This window comes from Pteropus vampyrus, unplaced genomic scaffold (assembly GCF_000151845.1).
Source record: "Pteropus vampyrus isolate Shadow unplaced genomic scaffold, Pvam_2.0 Scaffold172, whole genome shotgun sequence".
NCBI lineage: Eukaryota > Metazoa > Chordata > Mammalia > Chiroptera > Pteropodidae > Pteropus > Pteropus vampyrus.
Window position 1 is genome coordinate 491,364 of NW_011888953.1, and position 9,517 is coordinate 500,880.

At 33.6% G+C, this 9,517-nt stretch overlaps 1 protein-coding gene and 1 pseudogene across 8 annotated transcripts in view; one reads left to right on the forward strand and one right to left on the reverse strand.

Annotated features, from left to right (window-relative positions):
- Positions 1 to 9,517, reverse strand: part of FBXO4 (F-box protein 4) — a 206,908-nt gene that overhangs the window by 54,571 nt on the left and 142,820 nt on the right. The gene's annotated exons all lie outside the window — the stretch shown is intronic.
- On the forward strand, positions 9,341 to 9,459 carry LOC111746046 (annotated as a pseudogene).

Below are 9,517 nucleotides of genomic sequence, written 5' to 3' on the forward strand. Positions count from 1 at the left end.
TTAAAAGACTCAAGACGGAAATATCTTCAAGTTAACCAAAAAGACTAAAATGTCATTTCCAGAAAATATTAACTAGTATGTGTGATGTGAATTTCAAGTAAGCTTTTAGGAAACAATAATAGTTTATGAATACATAGAATTGAAAGCAGGGATTACTATGGTTTCTCCAAAAGGTAATGAATTCCTATTTTGATAAGATGATTTGAGTAACAGAGAAGAGGAAAGTAATTGATGGAAATCTAAATTTTACCAAGACACTTGGCAAAAGATGGAATAATATAGCACTCTTTAAAACAACCCATACAATTGAATCAATTTTTTAAAAAAATCAAAGTATCTAAGTTTGTAACAGGAGAAGATATAGAAGATATACTTATTCAGTTTGAGGATGAAGAAAATCAAATCTAGAGGGATAGAGTGTATCGAATGACAGATTTGGGAGCTCAAAAGAGTTTCACAGGCTATAAGAAAACAAAAAAATCAAAGCTATTACAAAGAAGATGACCAATATGGATGACAGATTAAAATTATCTAACATAAAAATAATGTTATCTTCAAAGTAGAAGCTCCAATAAATGTAAAAGGAAATATATGTAGAGCTAAAATATATAGCTCATTTCAATGTATCTTGAAATGAGGAGGTAAATTTTTCTTACATTACGTGCCAGGAAAAATTGAAGCCAAAATTTGGACATTAAAACAAATTCTAATTACTGAACATCGAGGTTAATTTCAACAGAATCAGGCTGGCTCAGTGTTTTCTCTAGTGACACTTAATTCCTCAAAACAAAGAAGACTTCGTCCCATATTTGAAGAAGAAAGTGACCCAAGAATTTTATTTCCAGTCAAGTTGTTGAGCAAATGTAAAGACAAAGAACTTTCATTTTCAGACATGAAAGATATCAAGAAAATTCATACTGGTGAGTTCCTCTTGAAAATAAAATCTAACCAACTAAAGGATAATTTAAAATAAAAATCTCAATTTGGGAATGTATAAATAAAGGGCTGAGAGTGAATGTTAAATTAATTTAAACATAAAATTAATATGAGTAATAAATTGGTGGTCGCAGAATAGAGTATAAATGTTATAAACTTTTAAACAAGAAAATAAGGTATAAAAATCTGGAATTATGGCGAAGTTACATAACTAAATTGGAGGAAGTGTAATTTTTTTTATTTTTAAAATGTTTTAGATCTATTTTTATTTGTCAGTTTGTTTTTAATTAATGTCTTTTTAAAAAACAATTTAAGATTTACATAAAAATTGAGCATAAAGTACAGAGTGTTCTCATATACTCCTTCCTCTGAACACACAGCGTCTCTTATTTTTAACATCTTGTATTAGTGTGGTTCATTTGTTACAATTGATGAACCAATACTGATAAATAATTATAAACTATAGTCCATAATTTACATTAGGGTTTTAATAAATGTATAATGACATTTATCCACCATTACAATATCATATACAATAGTTTCATTGCCTTAAAAATCCCCTGTGCTCCATCTCTTCACCCCTCCCTCCCTCCCTCTGACCCCTTGGCAAATATTGATCTTCTTACTGTTCCACAGTTTTGCCTTTTTACATAATATTTTAAAGCAGTAATTTAATTGATATTATCTAAAATTAAAACATGTAGTAAAAAAATTCATATGGCTTCCATCCCTAACAGTTTTCATTCCATTTTCTTAACTTTAGAAAAAATTGTCTTGTATAAAGAAACACTTATTTGAAGTTTACAATTAACTTCAGTTTTAATTCCTTTCCTTTTTAAAATTCAAGAAAAATATTTTTACACTGTTAATTTTAAAATAGTATGCAGGATATGATCATAGTTTTATTGATTTTTTTCTGAATATATCTATCTGTCCATTTACCCAGCTGTACATATAGAGATATATTTAGAATCACATTCAACAAATACAGTTATTCTGGGGTATTGAGATTTTAGATACTTTGTAGCTGCTTTTTAGGTAATTTAGAGCTATCTTTCTGTATATATATGTCATGTGTATGTATCTTATAAAATAAGAGTTATTATTTTAAATAAGCAAATCAAATATATTTAAATAAATGCAATGTAATTATGTAAGATTTTTCATTTGGGTCAAAAAATCCATCTCATAACTACAAGATACAAAAGTGAAGGCTAAGAAGTTTAAAAAACACTTCTGTTATAGATAAAAGTGAGTTTAATGAGTATATTTCAAAAGCTTAATAAAATATTAGACTGTATTAATGATGTCAAAAGAAGGACGTCCCTGTGTGTTTTGAAGACCACATCTAGAATTTTGAGTTCAGTTCTGGATGCAAATTCAAATGCTTTCAGAGAATGACTAGAATTTTGAAATAATCTAAACTAATTCATAAAAGACTAGTTTATGAAAGAGTATTCTTATTCTTCAAGATGTCAGAGAATTCAGTGTGTATGAACAGGTAGAAACTATGGAGAGGAGTAATCTAATCCAGTGATATAAAATCTTCCTGAAAGGACTCTCTACCACAGATGTCTAAACATAAGTTGCTCAACCTTTTGACAGGGATGCTGTGGTAGGAATTCAAATCTCAGGCAGGTTATAAGAGTAAAAGATCTATAATTCTCTAAAATATTATCAGTTTTAAGATCAAAGTCTAGAAAAAAGTGATGATATGATGAGCACAGTGTTTTCACAATCAAATAAATCCACTGAAAGCCATACTGATGCTACATTGGGTAATCATTACCAAGTATGAACTACCAGCATTTTAACAAGCAGTTTGTATCCTTCATCACTCCAAACGTTTGGGAAGATTTTTTTCTCAAGGGACAGTGGTAATAATGGGGAAAGACTATGTATTAATTAAGACGTATATTTTTTTAAGGCGTGAAATTTTGTGATTGATACAAAAATAACATTGCTTACCCACCAATTTTTTTTAGCCTGATTCTCAAAATTTAAGTTGAGAGAAGAAGGTATAATATATGTGCACATAACATATGCAAATATATAATTAAAGGTCAACGTTTATGAAATATAGCAATGTCTGCTTCTATCTCTCTATCTTCCACACTCTGTACCTCTTTCTTTCTAGATTGTGGAGATTTTTAACTCCAAGTGGTCCTAGGAATCATTAAATCCAACTGCTACATTGAAACAATGAGAAAACTGAGGCTCAGAAAGATTAAGCAAATTGCTCAAAGTCACCTAGTTCCCAAAGGAGGTAATTCTAAACCTCAGTAGTCCTCACTCCCAGCTGTAGTTCATTAGCTTGCATCAGGAACTGAAATCTTTGTGCCTTTATTTTTGTCTCATAGTGGCTTCCTGAAATAGTGCAATGCTTTGTGCAAAAGTCTTTTCAGTACATATCTGCCACAAACATTTGAATACACTACGATCTTTGGCATTCTCCTGTTGTGTGTATGTACTAGAGTGCTATGCCTGTATAGTCTATTTAATTAAATTTTGAGTTCTTTGCAGATACTTTTCATCTTCCTTTCTTCCTCTGTACAAGGAAATATTTCTTTGAAGAAATTTCTTTTCTTTTCTTTTCTTTCTTTCTTTTTCTTTTCTTTTCTTTCTTTCTTTCTTTTTTTTTTTTTTTTTTTTGAGATTATTGAGTAAAAAAAAGGAACCCTGCATAGGTCAAGGTTTGGATTTGCAAACAATAAGATCCATCCTGCCTGATCTAAGTAGTTTTAAGCAGCAAGAACTTTACTGCAGAACTTTAGATCATACAATCTCCAGAAACACTAGAGAAATAGGCTTGTATGCTACACAATTGGGAACAGTGATGCCAGGAAAACCTTTTATATAAGAAGCTATTCCATTTAAAATCATGCTGCTACTGCATACTACTAAACCCTCCATCTGCCAGGCCTCTGCAACATGGGGAACAGAGTCCTATACAACTACTAGAACAACTTTTATTGTGGTGAAAGGGCTCCCTTTGGGGTCACTGGAGATTCCAGTGCAAATAACTCTCATTTTCAGGAGGTATCCATGACAATCTCAACACCTCTGCACAGAGTATGACTCTTCAAAGCACAAACTAATGGTGCCTAAGAGACTGTGGTTCTGGGCCATGAAAACTCATCATGAGTTTCTCTTGATTCGCTGAAACTCCTTCTCTGTGGCCGGGGTCATATAAGGGGCCTCCCATGTGCAGCGCAGCCCACAAGTGTGTTCCTTTCTTAGTCTCATCGCATTCAGAAAGGATGCCCTTTTTGGTGCAATGGAAGAGCTTCTGGCTAGGCGAGTTTCTATTTCATTAATAGAAACATTCACTAGCAGTGGTGTTGCATTTGCCTAAGAATTCAATTAATTTTTTTCTAATGACATTGTGTAATTAAGCAGGTAGTTTTGTATTTTAGGAGTGGGTTTTTTAATCTGGAGCATATTTTCTAAGTTAAAGTAACAAGCATACTTCATAATTATCACTGCTGTCTTCCCAACTTTGATGCATTTAAGTGAAGTTCCTATCATTCATGGTAAGAGGAGAGAATTGAAAAGGTAACAGTTGAAAAGCTTCTCTGAGGTCAACGAAGACTTCCTGGTCATAAAGTTCTTTCTGAGGGAAAGTTAGAAGATCCACCAGAGACGATAATATCATCAAAGTATTGTACTCCATATTTAATGAGACTTGGGAATAATATAAAAGAATATGCTCATCCTAGTCTGGGTTTTATTCAAACACCACACAGATGATACTTCTATCGTCTAATAAGAATCTCAGTAAAGAATAAAGTAAATCTGAATGCATTCCAGCTCGGAATAGGGTTTATTTGCTGTACTCAAAAGGTGAAGAGCATTTAAATAGGGGAAGGGGAGGAGGAAGAAGAGGAATGGGAAGAGGAGGGGAAGGAGGAGCAGGAGGAGGAATGGGAAGGGGAGGGGGAGGAAGAGGAGGAGGGGGAGAGCAACAACAACAAGAAAGAAAAAGACAAGATAAGAAAAGGTGCATACAGAGTAAAATTCCAGGGCTGACTTCAAGAAGAATTTCTGCTATGAACCAAGTACATATTTTAAAAAAGATCTGTTAATACCCATATACAGGTTTTACACCTGTTATCTCCATTCAGTCACTTTTTGGCATATTGATTCTTCAAAATTTGACCCAAATTCTAAAAGATTGTTTTGATTTGGAAGAATCACCTAACTGAAAGATTACTTGTTCTTTTCTAACTCGGCAACTTCCTGTGCATCTGAGAACAGAAGATGAAGAACTTAAAAAAAAATTGTAAGTATTCTGCTCACTACCCAATTTATGAAAACTCATTCTATTCAACTAAAAATTTGGTATTCTATCAGAACAAAAGATGAAATATCTGACATGTAATGGGGACTCAATATGCTCTACAAAGAGTCTAGACTATAGTGAAGATAAATGCCTGAACATAGACACTCAGATAAGACTCATCTGAAATTCTGCCAGGTATATTTGCTGATAGAAGAAAGAAATGGGTAGCAACAATTGTTGAGGTAAATTCACTTCTAAATAAATAATTTATTTAACATCTACATACAAGGCTTGGAACCAATTCATTATAAAAATTTGTAATTTCACAACCCAAGGATTTCAAAATAGAAATAGATTAATATTGAATATGAATTATATGAATATGAATAATTCATATTCAGTCTGTACAATTATTTCTATACTGTGAGATCATCAGTGAGAATTTGGGGGTGGATGGGCAATTGTTGGTTTGAATAGTAGTGGAAGCCTTATGGAAGGTGAATTTTTCTGCCTATTTTTTATTTGTGAGAGGCTTGGATTTAAAGAAAACCTTGAATGAACATACAAGAGTAGAAAGATATTTGAACTTTAGTAGAGAAACAGAGTTGGCTCAGAAACACTCATTGCAGAAAATCCATGTATTAGTCAGCTTCATTTCAGTAACAAACAATCTTAACAATTCATTGGTTCACAACCACAAACATTTATTTCTTGTTCTTATTAAATCTATTTGATCTGTAGCCCTTATTTAATGGGCTCGGTTCAGCTTAGCTTAATATGTTTTCTTATTCTGGAACCCAGGTTAATGGAGTAACCATTATCTAGGACATGTTATTCTCATGGGGAAGGCTGTAGAGGAGGATGAGCAGAAACACATGATGCCTCTAAATCTCTGTTCAGAACCCATGCAATGATATTTCTACTCACTTTCTGTTAATCAAAGCAAGTCTCATAGCCAAATCTAAAGTCAATGGGCAAGGATGCATATTCCTCTGACTGGAAGGTAACATAAAAGGTGTGGATGAATAGTTTTACCACAGGGAAGAAGAGAATAGTTGGGAACAATAATCTAATCTATCACAATATCAAGGAGAATTGCTTTAATAAATTTGATGAGAAAGGAGGGGACAATAATCAAGGTTAAGTTTTCTAGGGCTCTTTGAAAAATAATCTGGAAATATAGAAGTTTGTCTTGATTTAGAGAACAATGAAACAGGGTCAACCAGACAGAATAATAATTGGAAGTAGGTGATTTGTCTTGGATACCTCAAATCTCTTCTTTCTGTAACCTTTCCTCTTAAAACTCTCAGTCACTTATTGGGCTCCTAATTCACAGCATCAAATTTTACCTAGGACCAGGACCTATCTTAGTGGGTCAGTCATAGTGAGAGGTCTTCATACTTAGCATTTAGATGTTATCTCCAAATGACTATATATATATATATATATATATATAGTCATTTGGAGATATATATATAAAACAATATTGGAGATTAAATACAATTTGAACCCTTTTGTGAGCAATTTTTTCAATTTTTAATGAAACATGAACTTCAAAATAAAAGTTCCCAAGACCTGTCTCAACTTTCGAAAGACTAAGCCCAGGAAGGTATCTGATAAGTTATACCTAGTAGAACAACATTTTCTTCAATGAAATTTTACAGGAATGCTCAACAGATAGAAATGATACACTCTGATGTAGGCAGTCCAAGGGGAAGTTCCCATCACCTTCAACTCCATTCTTCCCAGCTGCACCTGAGGAACTGCTGAGGAAACATTATCACCGTTTAAAGCACTGTGGGAATACCACCGGTATAGGTAGGTGTCTGATAAGGCCTAATGGGTCACATCTTTTGGAACTTTTAGACAGTCCCTAGGTTAGTCAGGAAAGGGCACGTAGGTCTAATCCTGGAATATATGGCTCATTGGGTAGTTCAGAGAAGTATTTCTGGAAGAGCAGGAAGCATTTCTGTCATCTCAGAAATCATGTCTCATAGGAGGCTACTACTCATAAGGTAAACTTTAATGGAAAGTGCCAGAAGAGGGAGTAAAGAAATCTTCCCTGAAATAAGAAAGTGTCTATGCTTGAAATGAAGGCAAAGAGGAAGGAGAGGTAGAGGAAGTGAGAGCAGTGTTAGTATTTTGACCAACATGGAGCAAAAAAGACAAGATTCTGATGTTGCTACCTATAAACAACTGTCGAGCCCTTTGGCTCTGCTCTCCATACTTCCATGGGATACCTCTGTGAGACTCTGTGAACTGCAGTTGTTCAATTCAGCTCAATGGCTCATTTCTTCATGTATAAGTAATAGTGAGACATTCACATAAAGGAAATAGCATTATAACCAGTTTAGAATATTTAAAATGGAATCCTGCATTTTATAATTGCACACAAATATCTAATTTTTAGTCTAGTATAAATGAAGAAAGAAATACAAACTTCTCAGTATCAGTTAGGTACCTCATTAGTGCTTGCCACCAAACATAATTTACTCAACTATTTTCATTCTATCTTAAAAATGACTAGATTCATTTATTACAATTTATTGAGTACTATAATAAAGATGATGTTGTTGATGAAGTTAGCTAATAATTATCAAGCACTATGTGCTTAGTACCTTATATAGATTATCTCATTATATCCTCATAATAACCTTGAGAAACAGGAACTATTATTGCCTCCTCTTACAGATGGAGAAACAGGCTAAAAGAAGTTAAAAGATGTCTCCATGACATATTATTACCAAGTGGTGAAATATAGATTGGAATCATACTGCTCCATGTAAGCCTTACAACAATGCTGTGAAACAAGTATTATTATTATTATTTTACAGACAAGAAAGCTGATACTAAGCAATATAACCAAGATCTTATAGCTAGTAAGTGGTAGCACAGAGGTGAATCCAGAAGAGCTAACTTCAAAAGCTATGTTCCAGGTTACCTAACAGGATAAGTGAAAAATTTTATAGGGTAGAAGAACATCATTGGCTAGGATTTACATCCCTGCTCTGCCACATACCAGCTGGGTGATATTTAGCATTAATTTTCTCACCTGTAAGACAATGCTATACATATCATATTTCAGGTTGCTATGACAATTAATTTAAACAGTGACATAAAGTCTTTATTAGTTGTTCTCTCTTCCTAACATTTTTTCCCCACTGTCCTCTACCACGTGTGTTAATTTTACACTCACAAGAGTGCACCAAGCAGATGTACTAGTCATCTCTGCATATAACTCTAACTTACTTCTCTATATCCTTCTCCAAGGCATGTAATAGTAGTTTGGAAAGCCTTGATTTTTAGAAGGGCTGCATATTTATTTTTTTCCAATATTCAAAAACATATGTGGATATCACAGAACAATTATTACCAGCACTAACAATGCTACCACATAGGAAACCACACCTGATGTACCATTAGATTAGAATGAAACTTATCTGAATCAGAATTCCTGTAGATTCCTGTGGCCAATTAAATAAAGGCCATTTAGACATTTTCCTAGTCGGCATTGTACTCTGACACAACTTTCAAGTTATGCCAAGTTGTGTAGACACAACTTACTTTAATGTTTCTCTCAGATGAAACTATTTGACTTTTAGCAGTCTCAGTCTAAAATAAGGGGAAAGAAAACAAGCAAGCACACACATACACAATTATAGGTTCAAAGAAAACCCTAAAATTCTTCTGGGAGCTCATAAACAAGAGTGATGAATGGTCCATTAGTCATTGCAGAGTTTGTTTTGGCTGGACTAGGACCATGTAATTAATTTTAAGGAGAAATGTTTCTTGGACATAAAAATATGAGGAATAAGTATTAACTATGTAATTAGAGGTATCTCTCAAGTTTCCAATTTGATTTAGAGTTATCCATTATTATTAACATATTGAGCCTTAATCTCTTGGATTAAGGTTTATCATTATACAATAATGATATTCAACAAAAGCACTGGGGAATCATTGGCTCAATAAAATGACAGGCATGTATGTGGGGCTTAATAAATAAAAGGAGATATTCACTAATCTCTTTTTGAGCACTTCTCATATACAATAACTGTGCTGAATTCTAGAAATACAAAGTCAAACAAAGCATTATCTTCCTCCAAGAAACTTACAGTCTAGGTCTACGGCCATGCCACCCTGAACAAGCCCAATCCCGTCTGATCTCGGAAGCTAAGCAGGGTCGGACCTGGTTAGTACTTAGATGGGAAATCACCTAGGAAGACCAGGTGCTGTAGGCATAAAAAATAAGGGATTGTAAGGTGACAAGGTCCTTGCAATCTGTAAGGTCACCAAAGG